This window comes from Rattus norvegicus, chromosome 7 (assembly GCF_036323735.1).
Source record: "Rattus norvegicus strain BN/NHsdMcwi chromosome 7, GRCr8, whole genome shotgun sequence".
Classification (NCBI taxonomy): Eukaryota; Metazoa; Chordata; class Mammalia; order Rodentia; family Muridae; genus Rattus; species Rattus norvegicus.
In genome coordinates this window covers 47,583,119-47,609,577 of record NC_086025.1, presented here as the reverse complement: position 1 = coordinate 47,609,577, position 26,459 = coordinate 47,583,119, and the positions used below count along the sequence as shown (strand labels likewise).

General features: G+C 39.6%; 1 protein-coding gene across 4 annotated transcripts in view; it reads left to right on the top strand.

The window, feature by feature from the left end:
* The window catches only part of Nav3 (neuron navigator 3), a 788,263-nt gene that overhangs the window by 117,262 nt on the left and 644,542 nt on the right, over positions 1-26,459 (top strand). For 2 of the 4 annotated variants that reach the window (XM_063263477.1, XM_039079114.2), the window contains exon 2: positions 9,103-9,247. The gene's annotated coding sequence lies outside the window, so the exon portion shown is untranslated. The remainder of the gene's footprint in view (positions 1-9,102; positions 9,248-26,459) is intronic. The other 2 variants (XM_063263475.1, XM_039079115.2) reach the window with 2 other exon arrangements.

Below are 26,459 nucleotides of genomic sequence, written 5' to 3'. Positions count from 1 at the left end.
AATTTTTATCTTCTCCTTTTTGGGTTCTAGTAGTTAGTTATCAGCTTTCAATAGCTGTCATGGGCCAGGCAGCCTTGGTCCAAGGAAGACTCCCAATTGCGCAGCATGTAAAAACTTTGGGATAACTAGTTAGTCTTTCTGGACACTCACATGTTTTGAACCTTTGCTGGTGTTCTGCTGGTCACAGCTTTTTAAATGTCTGAGAATGGAAAAGGTGAGAGGCAATGTCACCATTATGAAGGTGGATTTTAAAACTAGAATAAATTGCAACTAATCAGCAACCTCAAAGTCTCAAGTTTGATGAGTATATTGGAAGCTGGTTCTATAAAAGTTTTTTTGATTTTTGTGTGTTGTTGTCATAATATATCACAGGCTGGAAAATTAAAATATCTTTACAATTACATGCATTATTGCATGTTTACTGTGGTGCGTAAGGGGTTTGGGGGGTGTGGATGGCACAGCAAACATGCTGAGGTTGGAGGTCAAGTTGCAGGAGGTGGTTTTCTCCTTCTGCCCCATTGGTTCCAGAGACCAAACTCAAGTTGTCAGTCTTGGCACCAAGTGCCTTTAGGAGCTGGTCCATCTTATCAGCCATAGCGTAGTTTATGCATCTAAAGGCTGTGACGTTCAGGGTGTGGTACGACATCTATACAGCATTTGGAAAGGGCCTTAGTGTTGCCTTAAACATAAGCAATTTGGAAAGAATCTGGGAGTCAGGGGGAGCTAAGAAAGATAAGCTCACTCTTAAAACAAGTAACTCTTCCCAAGAAACAACTTATTCCCAGGAGAAGTACATCAATTCCTTTCTGACTAAGGACCTAACCTGAGCTTACATCCCTTATCCCAACATAGCTACATGGATTAAGGTTCCAGGGCATAGATGCTTGTGAATCACAGTCAAACTGAAGTTATTTGTTTATTTATAAAACAATGGCCAGAAAAATGCTCTCATTGGGAATGGTTTTATATGGTCCCTGGGTTTGCTTTTCTATCACTACCGTGGATATAATATTCTCATCTATCTGTCTGTCTGTCTGTCTGTCTGTCTGTCTGTCTATTCTTTTGAATTCTTTCTTTTAAAGAGACATGAATACTCAACTCTAAGCTACATATCTTATAATATAGAAATTATGAAAAGGTTTAAATAATATCCACTTTCAACCACTGGTCAGGAGTCTTTGGGTACAGTTATTTTGGAAGAACTTTTATATCTTATGCCACTTCCTTTATCTAGAGGAATCTCATGCTAGAAGGCATACCAAGAAATTATCTTTTAAGAAATGAGGGACATTTGATGATATGTATATGCACACACATATTTAGGATCAGGATTATGGAATTGCCAAACGTTATGTCTGGACTAACAACATAAAAACTTAAATGTTGAAAATGTAAATTATTAGCTTAATGAATCAATTGTGTGTGGGAGAACCTTAATTTACCAATCTGAACAGTGGGTATCATAACACAAAGCCCCACAAATATCTACTAGTGATGGCTAAGTTCCATTGTGAACATGGGTTACAAAATACTTGGAGTTTTGTGTATATTTGGAGGGTTATTCTGGTAACCGTGTAATAGGGGTATGAAAGTCACCCTGAATGTAAGTGGGTTGGAGTCCCAGACAAGATCAAAGAAAAAAAAAGATGTAGAGGTATTTTAATCCAGCAATATGGATGCTCTGTCAAAGAACTTGTAGGTCTGTGTGGTCTGGCTGGAATGACACAATTTTAATCTCTCTGACAGGAATGTAGACATGCCCTTAGTACACACTTTTAATTCTAAACAATGAAGGTAAAGTTAGTATGTAGAATGAAGCAGCCATGTTTGAAAGTGATGCCTAATTGAGGGGCAGACACAATGATGAATCAGGGAAAGATTTGATGAAATGAATCAAAGATAGGATATGCCCAACCCTCACAGGACCAGCAGGAAAAAGAGGCTACTTAAGAGCAGGCAGAATGAGTCATATGGAGGGTGGTTCATTGAGTGCAGTTCAGTTGAGTTTAGGCAATGCCATGGAGTTCAGCTGAGTTCAGTTCAGTACAGTTTGGTCCAGTTCAGTGGAGCTCAGTTGAATGCAGTATAGTTCAATTTACTTTGTGTAGGTTTATCCAGTTCCAGTTAGATTGAACAGTTAGTGTAGTTAGTGAAGTTAAGTTTCTGTAATTCAGAGACAGTTTTTCCGAAATCAATTTAGTGAGAAGCTGAGAGAAGCTAGTTTGAATCAATCAGCTTGGAAAGGAGTTTTGAGTCAGAACAGCTGAGTTGAACCAGTTAGCCAGAGTTTAGAAAGAACTAGAAAGGGTGAGCTTGTTCATCAGTAAGCCCCCAAGAGGGCAATTACATCTGGTGAGTAAAAGCTACTTTTACAAAAAAGGAAGGTAGTTGGTCAAGACACAGTTCAAGTCACTCTTGACTCCTTCCTCTCCATGATGGACAACATGTCTTTAAACTGTGAGCTCAGTAAACCCTTCCTCTGCTAAGCTGATTCTTTTAAGGTATTTGATCACAACAATGAAAACAATGACTATTATACTATGCCAGATGGTTATGGGGATCAAGAGATAGGGTGTATCTTGAGGGTTTGCCCTATTAGTAATTGACAAGCTAGCTTTCCCTAGTTCAAGTTTGCTGTCTATGGTTAAGACACAGAGAATTTTATTGAAACACTGCTGTTTGGTGGAAAATGAACATTTGTTAGTCTTTGGGCCACTATTCTTACAGGCTAAGGCAGAAAGGCACAAGTGATGTCTGTAAAGAAAATTGTTGCATCATAGAACGGGAGCTTTGGTCCACATCAAAACATGGTCTTTATCATACTTAACGGGAGAGGGAGAGGGAGAGGGAGAGGGAGAGGGAGAGGGAGAGGGAGAGGGAGAGGGAGAGGGAGGAGAGAATTTATATATTTTCAGGCTGTTCTTGTCACAAAATCAAGAAAAATCTAATTTAAAACAAATGTGTGCTTCCATTTGCAAAATATATGTGTGTCAGGGACCTATAGAAAACTGCCTGTAGGTCACACTGCCACCTAAATTTTATACCGTCTTGGCTAATGGGGATGTTCCCATGAGCATGCTATGCCATTGGGAACACTAATTAATATGGCTGGCAGAAACTGCACCAAATCTGTTTAATTTGTTCCTTACATTATTTAATTAAGGCTCTTATCTGCAGGACTCCATGTGTCATGATGAGGCTAGCCTCATCCCCCAGAGCCTCAGCCGGCTTGGATGTAAGATCCAAACCCAGTGAACTGAACAAACCACACCGACATCATAATTTTTCTTACCAACTCAGTGGCTTCTGCTTCAAGTTTTTCTATTTGCCTTTTTACTTGTTTCAAGACATCAACCCAGGCACGGCAGGATGTCTTTGCGAATTGGATGTATCGTGCTTGCAGTGCACTGAAGCTGACCAGAATAGAATGCCTTGCAGGGCTGAGGTGGTTTCACTGAACATTTCAGCTAAAAGCAATTCCACACCACTTTTCCAATTAGACGGGTTCTGTAGCAGGAGACACTGCCCATGGGGCATGCATAAATAATACCTTAAAACTTGCCATGTTTTATCGTCTTTAGCTGAATTATGAATCTCGGTGTTTTGGACTTTGTCTGACTTTTCAGGTGTATCTTGCCCTAAAATGCCCCTTTTCTCTTTATAGATTTTGCACCCCCACCCCATGTTTCCTATGCTCCCTCAATTCACTTAGTTCCTATACCAATTTGACCCTTCATATAAACTATCTTTCCCAGCTACTTGAGTCTAGCTAGCTAGCTTGTACACACCCTTTGCACTGTGTCTTCTCCTCTCTACTTCTTCCCTGCTCTCTTCTACTTCCTCCTTCCCTGTTTCCTGTTAAATCTTGTCCTCTTCTGTATCATGTACTACAACTGTTTTGTTCCTATGTATTCTGTCAGTACCTGTCCCAAACCAAACTGCAGGCTTCGTGATGGATCAGAATGCATTTGGATTTGTACACTATTGTATCCCTGTGCCCATCTAGCCTAAGGGCTGGAAAGATGACAATAAATACTTATTAAATTGATTTTTAAAGCATGTTTAAAGTTATGTGTTGGAAAGCATATTAGTGGCAAGCCACTGAGGAGCCATCCCTTGGAAATCAGAGGCACTGCACTGTAATTGGCTGGAGCTTGGCCAACCAGGAGAGAAGAGCCAGGCATAAGACTCCAGTAAAAATGCAGGCTGGTATGCTTATCAAAGACAAGTGTAACGTAGAAAAAAATAAACAAAAGCAAAAGTAAAACAACAACAAAAACATGTCTGGAGGCTAAAGAGAATAGCTTTTGCTTATTTGATATCAGCAGTATTGCACCAAATGTGCAGGCAACAATTAATAAGGAGGTGATGTAATTTATAACTAACCCCTGGATGCTTAAATGGCTTAATAATCCTTCAAAGGACCAGAGTATAGGGAAATAATATTAGCTGACTTGATTCTTTGGTTCCTCAGGGATTCATAGTAGGGCAGGTGCTTCCAGTGACATGAGCCTTTTCAGACAGAACAACAATGATAGTTTCCCATGAAGCTACCTTACCACATGTGTCAGGGGTCTTCATTAGTATAGGACATTGAGCTTTCTGAGGGGCAATCATTTCCCCTCTTCGTTGTAAGTTGCCTCTCCAGTCACAGACTCTCCGGATCTTCTGTACCTCAGTGATGTAACCCAGTCATTCTGGGACGCTCTAACTAGAAATCCCATTCTTTCTTTCTGCATGAGCTCTACTCCATTGGTTCTCAACCTGTGGGTCACGACCCCTTTGCAGGTCAAAAGGCTCTTTTACACGAGTCACATATCAGATATTTTGCATATAGCTATTTACACTTCTACATAAATATACAAATAAGATACAAGGAACTGTACATAGGAAGCATAGGAAGGTTGAGGATCACTCTCTACTCATAGAGTATTTGCTTAGCCTAGCGAACTCTGCCTCCTCTTTGTAAGGTACTGCTGGATTTCTCTACCTTTGGATAGCTTATGGGGATTCTGAGGCTCAGAAGACTCATGTGAGGACTACAGAAGATAATGTTTGAGAAAGTACCCAGGAGTGCCTGGTACGCATTTAGTGTTTAATGGGATTCAGATGTCCTTGCTAGGGCCAAAATAGTGTCTCTACATTTTGACAAATTTGGAATCTTAAAAAGAGTTTTAGCATTGATAGCTGAGTGAGATTGGAAATTGCATTGCTCCCCTTCACTTGGTGGTATAGAGCTCCAGAATCCTTCCATCACTAGGTCCCGCCTCCCAAGCTCCATCTTTGGAATCTTAAGCCCTCCATCCATCAGAGAGGAAGAGGAAGCCATATTTATCATTACATAGTAGCGTGTTCATTGCATTTAATCTATGATGTTTTATGATGCTCATTTTTGAATTGCCTAGTATGGTCAGGTGCCGCTCATGAGGAAATCCAGCTTGGCCACTGAATGAGCCGTAGGATGAGAGCCAAGCCAAGGACGTGTCTCTAAAACACAGCACAACCTCTCTGAAGCTGTTCATGCTTCAGAAGCCGCAATAACTGCAGAGATAACCTCTGCTCATCTACTGGCTTCTCGCTAAATCCCCCTTTCATTTAATTTTAGGTTTAGATCGATTTCAGTTCAAGCATTAACGAGCTCAGTCAACCTCATAATTTGACTTTGAGGTGACAATTACAGCTTCTCCTAGATTCGTTAGTTATCTTTTAGCAATAACTTCTCTAGGCTTTGGTTCCCTAGTGAGATAGTCTCTCTAGCTTACCAAGTCGAAGATGTTCATTCGCACACTGAAGGAGTTCATCATGTTGACCCAACAGACCCACACCTCCTCTTTCTTTGCAGTTTGTATTCAGTCTTTAACTCTACTTCTATTCATTTCATAAAGTAGGCTTTGGATCCTTCAGGCTATGGTGTGAATAAAAGTAAGGGAGGGAGTCAGGAGAGAAGGGAGGGAAAGAGGGATGGAAGAAGGGAGGGAGGGAGGGAGGGAGGGAGGGAGGGAGGGAGAGAGAGAGAGAGAGAGAGAGAGAGAGAGAGAGGAGAGACTATGACAGAATGACAAATATCTCTATTGCTTTTGCATCTTGGGGACAGTCAGCTGCATTGCCACTCAGTTGAGCTCAAGAAAAAGAAGTCACTTGGCCACCCTCCTCAGAGAACATACAAAATGAATGGCAGGACAGTGACAACCTAAGTAGGGCATTCCTTTCTAAGCTCTGAGATACAAGCAGCCATCTGAGTCATAGCTGAACTAAACTTTTTGAGCACCCCCACCTTTTGGCCTTAAGCATTTATGACCCTGAGAAGCTCTTTTTGCTGACTGGTTAGTTTACTTTGGATTCTCAGGAAGTTCTTTCCTTGCTCTGTGTGGAGAGTTGTATGTGGGAGACTCAGACCTGACCTACAGGTTTGTAAGGTTGTGTTCCTTGACACTGCCCCTTATGTGGGGGTGGAGCTGCTGCCTAGGGAGAAAGAGGAAGAGTTCAGATTAACCCTAGATTTATCGTGATTTCACGAAAGGCTGAGTCTTCAACTAAGATTGACACATGATTGGTAGGTATTTCTGTATTGGAATTTTTATTAGGATTAAAGTCCCATGTTGTTGAGTGCAGTTTCTAAATCATATTTCTTATTATCTGTCCAGAAAATTCTTCATTTTTCTTTTCCCTAAGTCTCCTCATTTCCTACTAAGCTGATCTCCAGTTTCTCAAGTGACCACTTTTTTATTCTCTAGGCCTGTGTTTTTGAACGGCTTCTCACTTCGTTTAGCATGCAAGTGAGATTGCATAGTATTTTTCCCGCTATGTCTGGTTTATGATGCATATTCTCAGGCTTATCCTGTTGGGGAAAATGAAAATCATTCCATCGTAAGTGTATCCTATGGATTTCTATCCTTTTACCTGGTGACGGGTAGTTTAGTTGTTTTCATACTTGGAAGTTTCTGCTGCTTGTTTGTGTTTGGGGCTTGAGCTCAGAGCCCTTTGATGCTAAGCTAGCAGTCTACACTTGAGCTGTGCTCTTTGTCTTAGCTCCTGTGAACAACACAGCCATGAAGGCTGGAGTTCAGGTATCCTTTCAAGGGTGGTAATTTGATGTTCTTTGGGTTTATCCCCAGAGTTGCTGGGCAATGTGATAGTTCTAGTTTTGATTTCTTTAGTAAATCCATACTGTTCTAACAGTTGTCATCCTACTCTTCATTCTCACCAAAGGGGACACAGATCTCCTTTCTGTCCACATACAACAATACTTACCTTTCATCTATTTTAATTTAATATTTTTGCATTTTATTGGATGTTTTATGTATTTATATTTCAAATGTTATCCCCTTTCCTGGTTATCCCCTCTCCTCTTCCCCCTCTCCCTTCTTCTATGAGGATGCTCCCTCGCCCATCTACCCATTCTCACCTCACCATTCTGGAATTCTCCTACACTGGGGCATCGAGCCTTTACAGGACCAAGGGTTTCTCCTCCTATTGATGCCAGGCAATGCCATCCTCTGTTCAAGAACTGACAAATGGGACCTCATAAAATTGCAAAGCATCTGTAAGGCAAAGGACACTGTTATTGGGACAAAACAGCAACCAAGAGATAGGGAAAAGATCTTTACCAAGATCTACATTTGATAGAGGGCTAATATCTAATATATACAAAGAACTCAAGAAGCTAGAATCCAGAGAACCAAATAACCCTATTAAAAATGAGATACAGAGCTAAACAAAGAATGCTCAACTGAGGAATATTGCATGGCCAAGAAGCACCTTTCATCTATTTTAAAAGCAGCCATTTTTTTAAAACAGGTATAAACCTAAACCTCATTGTTCTGATTTACATTTCACTGATTGGTGATGTTGAATATTTACATAACCAATACCCCTTTGTATGCCTTCCATGGGGAAATGTCCATTTATGTATTCATCGTTTTGGGCTGGGTTACTTGTTAGTTTGCTACTGAGGTGTACACATTATTAGTTCACATATTAAGTCTTTCCAAGTATTTTCCATATACGTGATTTGCAAGTGTCTCTCCTGATTTGTCTTCTGAGCTTCTTGTCTGTTTTTGGTTTTCACTGTGGGGTGCATCTCATTTGACTTAGTCCCGTGTGTTTATTTGAGGTTTGCTGCCTGAGCTTGTAGACAACTATGTAGAAAATGGAAAGTCCACAGTCAGAGGGCGTTTCCTTTGTATTTCTGTCTAGTTTTCTGGGATTTGTTTACATCGTTTATCCATCCAGAGCTGAGTTTTGCCCATGGTTTTAGATGAAGAACTTTTGACAAAAGAATAAAGTTGAAGTTCAGGCACTGGATGTTTGATGAACTTGGTATCCATGCTGTGTGGCCAAGACAGTCTTAAAGGGAGTTGTGTGCAGCTCTTCTATGTAGTAAGGCATTGGGGCCATCTTTCCATAAATATGAATGACCCAGACCTTGGCTGGAACCCATGGGTTCAAACAGAATAGTAGTGCCAGTTTTTCTTCATTAATTATTTTCTAGACATGTGTAGACATTTCTGTGTTCCATGTATGCGTAACATCCCAGTGCATGGTTTTATTGAGTTCTAAACGAAGCAAATAGAACTAGCTGTTGGCTTGAACTGCTAAGCGAGGGAGCCACAGGGAGCACATTATCCTGAGGCTCTACTTACTCAGCCCCACCTGCCAATTTGCTTCTGAGTGCAATTCAGGAAGCTGGTTCTGGTCTACCAAGTTCTAAATAACAAGGGCCTTGTTCACCTTACAAATTAGCTCCTCCCTGTTATGTTGCTCCCAGGATCAGTGGGGGTGACCGTTCTTATCCAATTTGAGAAGGATCTGCAAACATCTCATCTGATGGTCAGTTCTTACCAGAATGACTCTGTGGTTTATAGTAAGTGGTGGTGTGAGTGGTTGCGTGGGCAGCATCTAGAGTTTTGGAGAATGTGTAACATTACATAGAAGTTGTATAAAGTTGGGGAGGGTTACCACAGCGATACGATCACTCGTTATACATGTAAGCCTATGCTACCATGGGTCAGGCCCTGTTGTAACTGGTAGCAAACGACTCTCTGAGTTGTTCCTTGTCTAACTCCATCCTCAGGTATATTTATCTTTCTCTCCTTTTTATAGGTGGTGAAAATTAGAAAAATAACTGAAATCCCGGTTCACCAATTCTTCCCCTGGCATGTGAGTACAGCAACAGTGCCGATCTGATGGGAACGTGTGAGAGGGACTAACTTAGCTTCTGGAAGTAACTATGACTTTTATTAAATAGGTATTCCATAATTATTGATTTTATTGTATTATATGTGTTAGAGTATTTTCTATCAAATGCAAGGAAATATGTAAACCTTATAAGTATTTCCATGTCAAACTTTTTGAATTGATATCTCTTGTGAATTGAATTTATTATCTCTTGTGAGAATATCATTAAAGCATGTGCATTGATGTGTGAAATTATACCTATTTTGCTTTTAATCTAAAACCATCCACTTTGTCCATGACTTTTTATTTGTTTTGGAGAATAATTATTTTATTTTACTCTCAATTCCTGGCAATCTTGGAATCCATGAGTAGTTGTGATTTGTGAGTCTACTTTTTTTTTCTAGAAACAAGTGAGGCTGTGTGTAAATGTCCCTCGTGTGCCTATCCTACAGTCTCTAAGACTTAGCAGGACGCTCTTAGTAAAGGGACAGCTTCTATAATTTTATAATTTAACACCCAACTATTCTTTCGTTCCAGTTGTAAACGTAGTAGACCACATGACAACACTTCCCCATGCTTTATGATACTCTAGTCTTTGAGATAACGTCCAGTTGTTTCAGGGGCTGGACGTATGCTCTGGAGTGTAGGTGATTTAACTGGACCTCGTAAAAACATGGTGACAAGTACTGACGTCACTGTTTTGTTCCCAGTTCTCCATAACACACAGAACACGTCTCTTTGAATATATGCAGCTGTCATAATGTGAGATAAAACATATCTGATACCTAAACAGTCAATGCTTGCAGTTTCCCCCGATCCCTTTGCAAAGGTGGAAACATGCCAGCATTCGCTTTAGCTTGCATGTTGCTTCATAACGCATTTTCAGTGCTAAAGCTGCTATTTGACTAAATCTCTCATGTGGGAACTATCGCTTGCTTCCTCCAAGCCGTTTTGGTCCTTGGATCCTTGTTGCTTCTGAGTTGACTACTGTAAGAGAAATCAGAAGGAAGGAAATAAAAAGGATGAGATATGGGATTTTATGCCAAGTAATGTGACAGGTACTTCTCTATTAAGAGAAAAAATAGTAGGCTGTTGTTTGTTATACTTACAAAAGTATAAATAGAGTCAGAAAAACAAGGCCAAACTATTATCTCAAAGGACCAGCTGCCATACAGTCTTTCCAGTCCCCATGTAATACAACACGCATCGGGTGATATTCTTTACTCTCTGTCCAAATCCATATGGAGCGAGGATCAAAGAAAACCACATTAGAGCGATTTTCTCCCGGACACCTATGATGCCTACTGTCCTTTTTTTAGAACCAATATGGGTCATTTTTGGTGTGTACATGAGTTTCTCTGTGTTGTGTGAGTCCCCGTTGGTTTTACAGTATAGCTGTATACAGCTTTATTCTTTTAAGACCCCAGTGTGATGCAGATTTTAAGACACGATGTTTGGAGTCCTTTTCATTGACTGACCTAGCAGTGGAACCCCTTAGTGTTTATTCTTGGAAGAGTGTCTCAGGATATTTTTGTCAATACTTAATACTGAGTCCCTCTGATGTTCAGGTCTAAAGATAGTAAAGAATGATTTGTGTGTTTGACAGCCCTGATAGAGTTGTGTGAGAAGAGTCCCTTTTCCCCTTCCTTTCTGTCCTCTCTTTCTCCCTCCCTCCCTTCTTTCTTCTCTTTTTCTTTTTAAAACAATTTATCTATTCTTTGAGAATTTCATACATATCAACAACATATTTTGATCATATCTACTCCTTAACTTTTCCCAGAATCCTTTTCAGCATTCCCTTCCTTAATTCATATCTCCCCTCCCCTCCCCAGCCCTGTATGACCCTGACTCCAATTAGAGCAATATGTGAGTGGGTGTAAGCTTACCTACTGGAATACCAGCAGCATGTAAAGAGATCATACCCCTGAGTCCAATTTCAGGTAGAGACTTGCCCTAAAAAATTATTTAACAAGTTTGGCATTTGCTGTTGACCTAAAAAATTCTCCCTGATAATCATCTCTACCCACCACCCTTGAGGAAACCTTAATTTATCTACCAATTTCCTCAGATAAATCCAAGTTCACCAATTTCCCAAGCATAAATGTTGTAGGCTCATACTTGCAAGGAGAAAAGACAGCCTTTGACTTTGGTGAGGAGAGACTGGTGCAGGTCTGGAGTGAAATGAAGCTCGTTTTGTTCTCTTTAGTAAACAACAACAAAAAAGATGGAGCTAATTGGTGGAGATTGCTAGCATTTCCTGTAGGCTCTGCCCAACATTTACCTAGCAACAGCCAGGTACAAACCCAGCTCATGTATAAAAGGACTGTTTACAATTCTATCTAGCAGATCTATACGTCTATGAATCTATATATCAGTGTATCTATGTATCTATGTATTAATGTATATATGTATGTAAGTATCTATCTATCTGTCTGTCTGTCTGTCTGTCTGTCATCTGTCTGTCTATGATCTAGCTATCTAGCTTCTTCCTCTTTCCCCATGAATTCCCAGCCAGCCTCATTCTTTCTTTCTCTCTCCTCTCTCTTTCTGTCTTTCTCTTTCCCCTTCTTCCTCTGCCTCTACTTCCTTCCCCAGACTCCCTTCTCAGGTCCCAAATAAGCTCCCTTTTATACTAGACCCAGCCTATGGTTGATACGGGGTGATGCTTCAGTGTAGGTCTGCTAATATACCTCCTCCTGCTGCATCCTACCACGTTTTATAAAACATATCAGGGATTCTTAACTGAGTCTCTGGTTCTGTGTATAATAACTCTAAGCCAATGCCTCTCCCTGGAGACTCAAGCTGCATATTAAGAAAACAGTTTCTCTTGGTATATACTCTCCTGCTATGATCACTGTGGGACAGAAACTGCTCCAGAGGCCCTCCAGGCTCTTTGTGCCTCAGGGTCACAGAACTCAATATTCCCCTCTCCAAAAACTCTTGACCCAGATCTGCCCTGGGCAGGTACCTTGTTATTATTTGGAGATCAGCTTAAATATCTCCTTACTTTCCTGACCCCAAACTAAGGACACACTCCTGTCACACTCTGTCACTCAGCTCATTCAATATGACACCATTCACTGTGCTAATTTACTTGTGTGTGTGTTTTGTTGTTGTTTTATCAATTAATTAATTTACTTTGCAGTGAACATTTCTTGGGGAAGGAAGGATTACCTTTCGTTTTGGTGATATATGCTGTACTGAGATGATTGATTAACACACTGTTCTTTAATAAATTTGTTGCCACCCAAGAAAATAGCCAGCTTCCAGTCATCATTTATGCTGCATTGTGTGTAATGCTAACAATAATGGGCTCTGACACTTTGAGGGCCATGGGTTAGACTCTCGCCTCTGCCTGAGGCTTTGCATACATTTTTGCCCTTCTGTCCCCAGATAATCTTCAAATTTAGACACTCTCATTACACCCATATTAAAGATGCAGAAACTGAGATTCAGAAATGTCCCCAGTGTTTGACAAAGTTTCCAGAGCTGGCAACGAGAAGAATAAAATTGCAGACAGTCTGATCTTAAAGACCTGGCAGCTCACTGTGTATTTCAGGTCCCGAGGCGTTTCCCTCAGGAGCCTGACACAGTTTTTGAGCTGTGCTTTCTTATGAATAATTAAGGATACTCGATGCTTAGCAGTGGGATCTGCTATGATCTCTTTGTAGTTCTATTCTGAGTAATTCACAATGACAGAATCTCTAAAGGTAGCTCTTCCCCCAACCCCAACAGATTCTGTGTTCGATATTTTTAGTCTTTTCCAGACTCCGCAAATGGTAATTGTTATTGTTTTATGCACATTATAAGACAAATGGTTCCCTGCATTGTGTTGTCTGTTGACAAAATCTTATTCTGCTGATGTCTACCAGTTATGTCTACAATAAGACTAGGTTTATTTAGGCATAGAGTCCCATTGTCACTTTGGCCAGAAGCTTCAATTTAGTTGTTAGAGCCGTCTAGTGTTGTCCAGTCAATGGCCTTAGGGAGAGTTTACGGTGATCTCCACACAGAACCAAATCAAATCCACAGTGTGTTGGAAACACTTCAGACCTCTACATTAGAACATTTGCAGCATGTGTCAGATGTGAGCAGAGGTGGCCTTGGTGAGTCAATTCACTGGTGTAATGGTTTATATATGCTCGGTCCAGGGAGTGGCACTATTAGAAGGTGTGGCCTTGTGGGAGCAAGTGTGTCACAGTGAGTGTGGGCTCTAAGACCCACATCCTAGCTGCCTGAAAGCCAGTATCTATTAGCAGCCTTCAGATGGAGATGTAGAACTCTCAGTTCTTCCTGCATCATAGCTTGGAGGCTGCTATGTTCCCACCTTGATGATACTGACCCTGAAAGCCAGCCCTAATTAAATGTCCATATAAGAGATGCCTTGGTCATGGTGTCTGTCCACAGCCATAAAACCCTAACTAAGACAACTGGCTAGTGGTAAAACATAAGTATAGCTCCCATTGACCCACAAAAAAAAATCCATCTAGTGTCCTACTCTCTATGAAATTAGAGTGGCAAGAGAACTTCACATGGCAAGTATTTAATTTTAATAGAACCTCAGAAAAATACAAAATCACAGAAAATACCGTGAATCCCAGGCCACAGTCTTATGCTTATTTGAGTCCCTTTCACTCTTCATCTAGTGCTGCTCAGGGGCTGAGTTGAGCTCTCCTCTGGGTTGAGGTGGTGCCTCATTCTCACTTGGTCATCAGTGTGTGGAGGTCACTAGTGAAGAGAACATCCTTTCCAAACCAAATGCTTCCCTTGGGCTCGGTCTTAGTTAAGCTTTCATTGCTGTGAAGAAACACCATGACCAAGGCAACTCTTATAAAGGCAAACATTTAATTGGAGCCAGCTTACAGTTTCAGAGGCTCAGTCCACTAACATCATGACAGGAAGCACGGCATCGTGCAGGCAGACACAGTGCTGTAGAAGGAGCTGAGAGTTCTGCATCTTGATCTGACTTCAACCAGGAGAAACCAATTCTTCTGCATTGGGCAGAGCTTCAAAGCCACCACCATAGTGATGCACTTCTTCTGACAAGGCCACACCCACTTCAACAAGGCCACGCCTCCGAATAGTGCTGCATCCCATGGGCCAAGACCACCACAGGTTCCAAATGTATTTTGAGTCAAATTTAGATATCTTAAGTTGAGACCCCAAAATAAGTCCCCAAAGAAAAGGAATCAGTCAGAACAGCTGAATAACAATAACCTACTGGCTTGTTCATTCATTCATTCATTCACTGATCACCATCCTTGTATGTTTATTGAATCAGGTGTCTTATTAGCATTCATACATCCTTACCATCACAAAAATACCAGCTGTTAGATCTTGTAATTCTTCGTTAGAATGATCCCTGGACTACCTTATGCCAGGATTTCTCAAAACTGCTTTTAATGAGTCAATATAGATACCCAAAATAAGAGTTAGAAGGAAACATAGCATAATAACAGATCTTTTTTCCTCAGCAAAACAAGTACCTTTTAGAAATTTTAGGAATTAATCAAAGCTATGTCCATTAATTTTATACAATGTAGTGGCTTCTTGGAAAAAAAAAGTCTACAACTTGGGTGGCACCATTTGAGACGATATTCAGATGGGAAATTATATGACTATCCATTGCAGAGAGTTTTAGAGACTGTCTAGAAAATGATATCACCAGAGCCCTGTCCTCATTGTGGGAAAGCAGCATTTTAGACGGCAGGGAAACCCAAGTAAACCAAAGCAAAGGCCTCTACCAATGGGTCGTCTGTGGCTCCCATGCCCTTTGATTTTTCCTTTCAGTGATGAGCAGATGACTCACCATTCTGGAGTCCTTGCAGCCCCAGCACATAAGAACAGCTCCCAGCAGTCGGTGCAATTGGAGGAGAATCCCATGGCTTCTCAAATATAACACCGCTTAGAGGACCAGCGTTCTCTTGCTGAAGGATTAAAAGCACATGACCTGCAGATATTTAGCCATTAGACTTCAGCAAATATCAGTTGGTCAAAAACTCATGTACACTGGAGCTATTAGAAACCCACTTTCTTTTGGTGTGCATGCATAGGCCGTCAGAGAAATATTTTTCCCCCTTTTTCTTTTGTCAATGTCATGATGAGTAGTCTCAGATGTGTTTGGCATGTGGATAAGAATAAGTAGCATTTGCATTGTTTATTTGTGACAATTCTCTTGCCTTGCTTTCATTATTATTTAAACCTTATTTTCAATTTACTTTGAAAAGCACATGATAATGGAATTAATTTTGCTTTGGTCTGGGGCCTTCTCTGATGACTGAATACTCTAATTTATCCAAATAAGCCAACTGTGATATGTTTTTCTTCATTAAACTTATATAGGTATTTCATGTCACAACTGGAGGGGCTATAATTTTACTGTTCACTGAATGTCAAATTAAAAAACGTATATGAGATAGTTAAGGTTCTTATCCCAGTTAATTATTCCTTTGAGATTTCTGAAAGTGTGTTAATGAGTAGAAACATTCAAAAGAACAAATGCCTAAACATTTTAACAGGGAGAGTGAGAAATCTAAAAAGTTAAAACAAACAAACAAATAAAACCATGAATGAGAATAAGGACAAATAAGCAAGCATGGTCTATTCATAAGGCCCTCACCCTTTACTTCAACATTTGCTTATCTCCAGAAATGGCAAACATTCTTAAGGCTAAGCATCACTGTGTGTGTATTCGTGCGTGTGCATGTGTGCATGTGTATATGTGTGCATATGTGTGCATGTTTGAGTGCCTGTGTCTGCATGTGTACACATGTATGTACGCATGCATGTATATGTATACATCTGTGTGTGTATGTATGTGTGCATGTATGCACATGCGTGGGTGTGTTTCCGTGTGCATGTATGTTCAGCCCAGAATTTATATACAGAGTGACTTCCTACAAAAACATATGCGTAGAGTCATTGTAATTTGGTGGCCACTGAAAGGCGAATGAGCCAGTAGGTTCTTTTCCTGCTCTTTTGTTGTAACTCCTTCCCTCCTTTCCATCACCCATTCTTCTGTCCTCCCTTCTTTCTTTTATTTATTTTTGCAGTCCTGAGGATTGAACTCAGGTCCTCACACATGCCAGGAAAGTGCTTGAACACTGAGCTTTCTCCCAAGCTCCCAATTCACTTATTCTTTGAAGTTCACATTTCTAGAGAATTGCCCCACTTTCCCAACTTAGCATCTCTCATTTCCAAATTAGGAGAAACAATCCCCACTACCTACCATTTTTTAGGTCTTATTATTATTATATTATGTTGCACTATGTGCTATATAGGGTATGCGTTATTGTATTGATATGTGATACAAGTGGGTTGATTTAAAACAATATTCAATATACATGATAAAGTGATCTACAGCACTGTGATTTTGCCTCCCCATATAGATTGTTGGCATACTGTTAGAATTTCCCAGAATTTCTAAAATTCTCCCTGCTGTTTTGATTCTATCAAGGAAGTTTTGTGGAATATTTCTTGTATGTGTTGGATATTTTGGTAGTTAATTCATTATTGGGTGTAAGAATAGCTTATTGTGAGGAGTAGTTCAATAATTTAATTGAAGGGAGGAAAAAAAATAGGATGCAGGAAAGAGTATGTCATCCTGAAGATGTTAGGGAAAGTTGAAGCCCCGTTGTCATGGTGACAGGATTTGTTCCAAGGAGCCAGGTGGTCCCATATGGCACAGGAGCACTCTAGATGAACGCCTTATTTTAAAATGGCAAAGAATCCTGATCCTGAATCTTTCCATTCATTTTATCATGCAAGTCCCTCCCCCCACAAAAAACATTACTCAAAAATTTGTAGATGTCTGTTTGGCTGCAGTTCTCAATTATGCAGAATTATAATGTGCAGCTTCGTTCCGAGAATAAACACGGCCAAGGAGGTACATGATGTAAGCCTGAATTTACTATTTTTGGAGCACTGAATTTTTAGCTTCATTTTTAGGGGCTCTGAAAAACTAAAGGAAAAAGAATGATAAAAACTAATGTTTGGTGACATAGAACCAGTTTGGAGGAATATGGAGGAGAGGACTGACAGATGACAAACACCTTAGATGTGTATGGTTTGACGTCTCATTTAGAGCCGTTATTTGCTGATATTTTCTGTGCACTGTGAATTGCCTGGAAAGAATAGCCTATAATCCTTAGAGTCTCTATGTTTCAGCCTGTGATAGTCCAGTTCATAGGGATTCTAGCGTGACCACACTGCAGCCTTCTGCTACAGTATTATCTCACTCTTGTCTGTATGGTCATATCTACACTTCCCACTTTAGTTTCAAATGTGTTGTTAATTAAGTATTTTTATGCATGAGTGTTTTGTATTTATGTTTGTATATAACATGTGCATATCTGGTGCCTATGGAATCCAGAAGAAAATATGGGATCTCTGGACCATACGGGTACTGGGGACTTAAATCCAGGTCATCTGGAGGAATAGTCGTTTACCGAGTTATCTCTGTACCTTCCAACTCTCCTGACTTCCTGTAGGCTTAAAAAAAGCTAGAGTCCAATTAGATGTGTTTATGGTTGCTATGGAGTTTCTTTATTTGTCTTGTAAACATTTCTTTCAAAATATTTTTGTTGAAGAAGAGCTTTCATACAATGTATTCTGATCAAGGTTTCTCCTTCTTCATTTCCTCCCAGATCATGCCTGTCTCTCCATCTGCCCAGTTCCACATCCTTTCTTTCTCTTTAGAAAACAAAGAAACAAACATATAAACTAACCAACCAATCAAAACCAGAATAACAAACAGACAAATAAATGAATAAACAAAAAATACAAACACATACACACATCAATAGGACCCACAAGGCACAAAATCAGAAACCATAATATAGAAGCAAGTGATAAGACCAAAGCTGTCTGCAACATGAGACAAAAACTCATCTGAATCTGTGTGTGTGTGCGTGTGTGTGTGCATGTGTGTGTGCATGTGTGTGTGCATGTGTGTGTGGGTGTGTGTGCATGTGTGTCTGTGTGTGTGTGTGCGTGTGTGTGTGCATGTGTGTGTGTGTGTCTGTGTGTGTGTGTGCGTGTGTGTGTGCATGTGTGTGCGTGTGTGTGCATGTGCGTGTGTGTGCATGCGTGTGTGTGTGTGCATGTGTGGGAGTGCAGATCTTTAGGCAGGCCTGCAGAGGAGCCTATGCAAGTTTGCATTAAACATTCTGTTATTTAAAAGAGTCCAGTAAAACTGATGAAAAGTTGAGGTTCTACACGTCATTGACATTTTCTAATTTCTCTTGCCGTTCACCACAAAGGTATTCTTGCTTCAGTCAAAATTATTAAAATATTATTTTGCATTTTGCCTAAGTGTGCTTCTTAATGCAGGACACCAAATTATCAATCACTATTATGAGAACGTCTTCCACTCTCTAGTTTTGGTTTGAGGAGCTCCCTGCATATTCTAGTCAGAGATAACTCCCTGTCATTCCTGTTATAATTGTCTCTCTATCTTCAGTGCCCCATTCACCATTCCACTTCTTAGCATATAATATGTCTGTTCTGAGGTGTTCATCTCGCTCCGCATTGGCACTGTGTAAATAGCTTCTTGGTATCTGAAGTGTAACTAGAGCTCTGTGCTGACCTTTTATTTGTACACATGGGCTGCGATGAAATTTGTTCATTCTTTTTAGTGATGAAAATGGTTGTTCTTAGAAAAACTTAAAAGATGTCTTACTTGTTGTTAGTCAGTTCTGTCTTCCCTTTCTTCTTCTCAGTGAGGAGGAGTGCACTGTGCTTCGGAGCCCTTATCCTCAAGTCTTCACATCATATTCAATTCCCAGTTTGTTGCTCATGTGCATATCTAAATGATTACCAGCGTCATGCCAACTTGACATCATAATTACACCGAGGAACAGATGTATGTGGGCTGAATATGCAATTCAGGGATAGGGCACTTCCTAGAGTATATGAGGCTTGAGATTTAAATTTTGATGCCACATACACCAAGGCAAAGGAAAAATAGTATCCCCTTCTGGTCAGATTACTGTGGTTTTAGTCACCTGATGCTGACATGTCTGAAAAAATAGTGTATAGAGAATTCAAGAAATAAGTAATAAGTGGTAAGTTCCTTTTTGTCTTGAGAAGTGTGCAATGTTGTTTGCAATACCATGTTTCATTCTATCTGAAAAAATGTATAATTCCTTTTTAGCATATCCTCACTGTATATGCTGCCTGTCAATCACTGCCCTATCACTTGCCACATCAACATTCATAGTATTACAATCCTGTGTGCCAGGAATCCATGCTTTGCTTAACATTGGCCACAAGGTGCAAGATTAGTGATGCAATTAAACTGTAGATCCTTAGTATAACATGAACATGCACATGAATACTATATGAGAGAGATTCTAACATAGCTTTCATTATAGCATATATTTAGGATGGTTCATTTAGTATCTTCGTATAGTTTACAAGTCAAACTGTCATAGATACAGAAAAGAACTCATACACACATGCATATGAGCAAGTATGCACGTGGGCGCGTGCGCGCGCGCGCGCACACACACACACACACACACACACTCTTGTAGATAAGAAGGATTTATTATGCATTCTTTTCATGCTCATTGCATACATCCTGCCTGGCTTGGACCTTTGTGATCTTTTTCCCGAACTGCAGTCAACACCTTCCATGTGTGCTTCCCCTCCCAGGTTCCTCAAATGTATTCTTTGTGGCTGACGGATCATATGGAACTGAGATACAGGCAGGTTGTCTCAAGCAAACCAGGGAGATCATTCTTGCAGAAGCTGAGAACTGCACATTTCTAGTGTAAAGCAAATGTCTTTGTCACTGCTGTAAGCCGGTCAGAGTTGTTTCATCACATCCTTTATCCCCAGGCCTGCACTGCCCTATCACAAGCTAGGCAGGTGTCTTAAATGCCACGACGAGTGACATACCTGTAAGCTCTGTCAGGGATTTAGGTAAAATGGTCTTGTTCTCCCCACTGCCCCCGCCTCCTTCTTTACTCTTTGGTGGTTTCTAGTCATGGGCTGCTGCTTAGGGGTACAGACACCATTGCCCTAAGATTTTCTTTTTGATGTTCTTTGATGTCTATTTCAGTACCAAGTCTAGGTTATTAGCAACTGCTATAAAGGAAGTGAATTTGCTTAAGCAACCTGGAGTCCATTGGGAATTAATATATTTATATTTATGTTTAATTAGTATCATGTCCTCATATTAATATTTACCAAGGCAAGCACCAAGAAAAGTGAACATTAATCTTAAAATACTAGAAGGCTCATGGTAAGACAAATTAAGTAAGGAACTAGCTAAGTGTCTTCTTTTAATTCTTAATTTTGCTACATCAAATTTCTGTTTTCTTGAGCAGCAGTTGAATCTATCAATTCATTCATGACCTTTTCTTAAGTATTCTTACATTTTTACTATATAAAATTAGTAATTGCAACCTCATTAGTTTAACATAAATGGGGTAGGTATGTTATAGACATAATGCTGTATTCGTTTTATTTAGGAAAAAATCATTTTGGTGGTTATTTTTGTTTTTCTGTGAAAAAGCCCAATATGGGGCTGGGAATTGGCCCAGTGATTAAAGAGCAAGTGGCAAGTCTGAGTTGCAGAGACCTGATTTACATGTGTTCTCTATGTAAAAGGTGTGGCAGCTTGCTTGTCGTCTGAGTGCCAGGTGGACAGAAGTGGATCCTTGCAGCAAGCTGGCTAGCCAGATTAGCCATATTGGTGCTCTCTGGGTGCAGCTGAGAGAAAACTGTGCCTCAGCACAGAATGTGGAAAGTGACCAAGGAATACTTTCTATGTCAGCTTCGGTGTGTTCACAAATGTGTGTACGTGTACCCACCCAAGTGCAAATGGGAATACATATACATATGCATACCACATGCATATTCATACAAGAGAGTCAGTATAACACAATGATTTTTAAAGATGAAGTTATCTTCAGGTGTAAAAATAAATTTCTTGGGCTGTGTGTAAAGAACACGGTGATATCTGAATAGAAGCATGTTCTGTCACTCAGAGGCAAAAAGGATGTCTGTACTCCATTACTGTCCCTCCATTTGGATACAATTCATTTCGATTGAAAATTTATTTCAAAGATACAATCAATTATTTAGATTTCAATACAATTTAATAAGAGTTCCGATTAAAGTTCTCTGTGGTGGAGCCTTCCACTTTACTTCTGATGCTGAACCGGTCTTGTTGGGGATGATTGCATTAATAATACATCGCTAACCAAAATTAAAGTGTGCAGTAGAGAACATGCTAATGGCTTTCATTGATTTCAACCTGGAAATGGGTGCAGGCAATCAGAAAGCAGGTGCAACCTGACTAGCAATGCTCTACTGTGAGAATATTGACCCAGACAAGTGGTAAGATTTATGGCTGTGATCTGAGTTGGAAAAAAATGTTAACCAGGATGAAGTTGGGGCAATTAAAGCCTTTTGGGAGCCCTCCGAATGCTTAGTTATGCTTTTCAGATGGCGGTTTTATGTGGAAAGAGTTATAAATTCTGTCTTAGGAGGGGTACGATACAGATATTCCATTTACAGCTAAAGTTTTTATAGCAAGGGTCATACCAACACTTTTCATGAATGACCAAGCAATAAAGAAGACAGTTATATATACTTTATTAAAATAAATAGTAATAGTCTATTCTTTTTATTATGCTCAATATAATCTAAAAAAGAGAATTATCTGTATCTCCTTGTCTAAGTGAAGAGAAATGTACTAATTTAATAATGGTTTTTAATAAACACTTTTTGAAGAAAAATTTGGGACTATACATTTGGATACATAGTTAACATTTACTTATTCTTAAGCAAGCTACTTACTACTTATATATGCAGGCATCATATAAGTAAAATTATATCTATGGAGAATGGATGCCAAACAGCTTAGTTAGAAGTCATTTGAGGGACCTGACTCACAGGGTAAAGGTTTTCCCTATGCCTGATGAATTGAGTTCAATCCCTGAGATCACATGATGGAAGGAGAACTAATGTCTTAAAAAACAAAGCCTATTAAAGTTCAATTTGTACAAATGGGCATGCTCTCTCTCAAACACAGCATGAATCAAAAGGGAATCATTGTGGTATTACTATTCTAGACTTAATTTGCATATAGTATACTGAGTGTCTTATGTATATTTTTACATATAAAAAACAAGAAGAGAGAATCTGAATGTTTGCATACAGGGCATGTGATACAGTGCTATGAAGAGTTTTTGTTGAAAAGCTTCCTATCATGTATAGATAAGAAATTGACATGAATGATACAAAGTTCACTCATTGATTTTGTAAACTGTAAATAGTTAATCCTGTATTTCACTTTTCCCATCATGTCAATGCCATGAAGTTTTGGTGGCTTTTTTAGAATGAATTTTTGTCTGTAGGCAAATGCTGAGTTCATGCACAAGAGTCTTGGAAACAGACACTTCCTCAAGAAAGTAGAATTAAAGATAATGTGAAACACTGTAGCTGTATTGAAACACTGTAGCTGTATTGAAACACTGTAGCTGTATTGAAACAATGTAGCTGTATTGACAGCCTTGCCACACAGTAAGAAACAAAACCAATTACTGTTGTTATCTAAGTCTTTTCATAATACCAAACAAAGGCAAGGTTACTGTAGAGGGTGAATTGCATTTAGAGTATTATATGCTCTCAAAATTTCTAGGGTGTCAATTTAAGTCTTGAGGAGATGATGAACTTTTCCTTTGTTATGTGGCACTCATTGCTTACCAGTAGTTCTCAACTTTATTAAGGCTGTGATTCTTTTTTTTTCCTAGTAGATTTTTTCATGTTAATGGATATTTTCTTTATTTACATTTCAAATGTTATCCGCCTTAAACCTCCTATGCCATACCTGACCCCCTGCCTCCCCAACCCACCCACTCCCTCCTGTCTCCAACCCTGGCATTCCCCTACACTGGGGCATCGAGACTTCACAGGATCAAGGGCCTCTCCTCCCATTGATGCCCTACAAGGTCATACTCTGCTACATATGCAGCTGGAGCCATGAGTCGCTCCATGTGTACTCTTTAGTTGGTGGTTTAGTCCCTGGGAGCTCTGGGGTGTCTGGTTGGTGGATATTTTTGTTCTTCTTATGGGGTTGCAAACCCCTTCAGCTCCTTCAGTCATTTCTCTTAATTCCTTCATTGGGGACCTTGTGCTCAGTTCAATGGTTGGCTGCAAGCATCCTCATCTGTATCAGTAAAGCTATGGCAGAGTCTCTCAGGAGACATCAATATCAGTCTCCTGTCAGCCTGCATCTCTTGGCATCACCAATAGTGACTGGGTTTGGTGATTTCATGTGGGATGGATCCCCATGTGTGGCAGTCTCTGGATGTCCTTTCTTTCTGTTTTTCCTCTACACTGTCTCTGTATTTCTTCCTATGAGTAATTTGTTACCCCTTCTAAGAAGTACTGAAGCATCCACACTTTGGTCTTTCTTCTTGAGCTTCTTGAGTCTGTAAATTTTATCTTGGGTATTTCTAGCTTTTGGGTTAATATCCACTTATCAATGAGTGCATATCATGTGTGTTCTTTTGTGACTGGGTTACCTTACTCAGGATGATATTTTCTAGTTCCATCCATTTGCCTGTGAATTTCATGAAATCGTTGTTTTTAATAGCTGAGTAGTACTTCATTGTGTAAATGTACCACATTTTCTGTATCCATTCCTCTGGTTTCTTTCCAGCTTCTGGTTATTATAAATAAGGCTGCTATGAACATAGTGGAGCATGTGTCCTTGTTATATGTTGAAGCATCTTTTGGGTATATGCCCAGGAGTGATATAGCTGGGTCCTCAGGTAGAACTATATCCAATTTTCTGAGGAACCACTAGACTGATTTCCAGAGTGGTTGTACCAGCTTAAAATCCCACAACAATGGAGGAGTGTTCTTTCTCCACATCCATGCCAGCATCTACTGTCACCTGAGTTTGATCTTAGCCATTCTCAGTGGTGTGAGGTGGGTTCTCAGGGTTGTTTTGATTTGCATTTCTCTGATCACTAGGGATTTTGAACATTTCTTTAGATGCTTCAAGGCCATTCGGTATTCCTTCAGCATTCTTTGTTTAGCTCTGTACCCTATTTTTAAACAGGGTTATTGGCTCTCTGGAGTCTAACTTCTTGAGTTCTTTGTATATATTGGATATTAGCCTTCTATTAGATATAGGATTGGTAGTTTTGTCCTATTGATAATGTCCTTTGACTTACAGAAGTTTTGCAATTTTATGTGGTTCCATTTGTCTATTTTTGATCTTAGAGCATAACCCATTGGTGTTCTCTTCAGGAAAATTTCCCCTGTGCCCATGTGTTTGAGGCTCTTCCCCACTTTCTCTTTTATTAATTTCAGTGTATTTGTTTTTATGTGGAGGTCCTTGATCTACTTGGACTTGAGTTTTGTACAAGGAGATAAGGATGGATGGATTTACATTGTTCTACATGCTGACCACCAGTTGAACCAGCACCATCTGTTGAAAATGCTATCTTTTATCCATTGGATGTTTTTAGCTCCTTTGTCAAAGATCAATTGACCATAGGTGTGTGGGTTCATTTCTGGGTCTTCAGTTCTATTCCATTGATCCACCTGTCTGTCAATACAATATAGTTTTTATTACTATTGCTTGCAATATAGCTTGAGGTTAGAGATGGTGATTCCCCTAGAAGTTCTTTTATTGTCGAGAACAGTTTTCACTGTCCTAGGATTTTGTTATTCCAAATGAATCTGCAAATTGCTTTTTCTAACTCTATGAAGAATTGAGTTGGAATTTTGATGGGGAATTGCATTGACTCTGTAGATTGCTTTGATATAGATGTGGAGACCCCCAACCATAACATTATTTCTTCGCTACTTCACAACTGTAATTTTGTTACTGTTTGAATCATTATGTAGATATATTCAGGATATCTGACATATGAATCCCAAGGGGGTCACAACCTCAGTTTTAGAATCACTGCCTTAAATCATGGTGAGAAAACTAGCAAACAGATAATAATATAATAGTCTTTGTGTTATTATATTATGTTTGTAAATTCCCCAAGGTAATAGAGACATCATTTTGGAAAAACTGCACTTCATCACTAATACAAATTATTCATAAATAGATATTTAATGACCCAAATAAAATACTGGAAAAATATTTTTGTCTACTTGGATAAATAACAATTGCAACCCTGTTTTATGTGATTCTGAATATAGATAATTTTTTAAAAGTTTCCTGCTTTGATATTTCCTCAGAATTATTTTCTTCTGAGTCTCAAGGAAGAGATTTTTAAAAATGTATTAATCATTTTATTGGTTTATATTTCAAATATTATCCCCCTTCCCAGTCTCACCTCCATGAACCCTTCACCCTATTCCACTCCCATTGTGATTTTTTATTATGTATAAACTTTATCTTTTGCTCAAAGGAGTTTTAAAGCTCATTTACCTTGTGCCTGAATATCTGAATATCACAGCCATTGCTTATCGTCATCGAACATGTTGAACAAAGAGTTGTCTTCTGTCTGTCTGTCTTCTTAGGACAGTATCTCACATTTTCACACTTCAGTTCCATTACATAGTGCTCTGGAAACACGTAGACAAGATCTTGTCTCTGTGTCCTTTGGCTGGTGATGTTTGAGGTATCATTTTGTCTAAAGTTTTTTCAGACATGTTTGTCAGCTGAGGTGATGCCCCATTTCTTAAATTAATTGATTAATTAATTTCTTTTTTTGGGGGGGTTCCTTTTTTTCGGAGCTGGGGACCGAACCCAGGGCCTTGCGCTTCCTAGGCAAACGCTCTACCACTGAGCTAAATCCCCAGCCCCTTAATTAATTTCTTAATTCAATGCTTGGCCACATTTATCCTTTTACTCCTGTCTTATGTGTGAGCATTTTGTGTAAGGACATGCTGTGACCTTCTTCAGGGAAAGATGGTGTACGAAGTTCCCAGGATTCCCACCTTTACTGAGGCCAGTATGCAATAACACAAATAATGTTTTTCTTAAAAGCAAAATAAGCAAGAAATAACACTAAGACCTACAAGCTGGAGCACAAAGAGTCTTGAGGGCTGTGATAGGGACTGCTGAAAAAGAGGATCAGAAGTAGACAGTTATGGACGATATGAAAGGTGACTGATTTGTATAAAATATCTCCCTATATGCTCCGATGTTGGAAGATGGATTCTCAATCTATGGCACTGTTTTGGAAGTTTCTGGTAACTTTAGGGCATGACTTGGCTAGAAGAAGTACAAGTCACATGGGATGGGACCTTGAAGGTTTCTGGTAGGTAGCTCCTGCCTCAAAGTTCTACAGTCA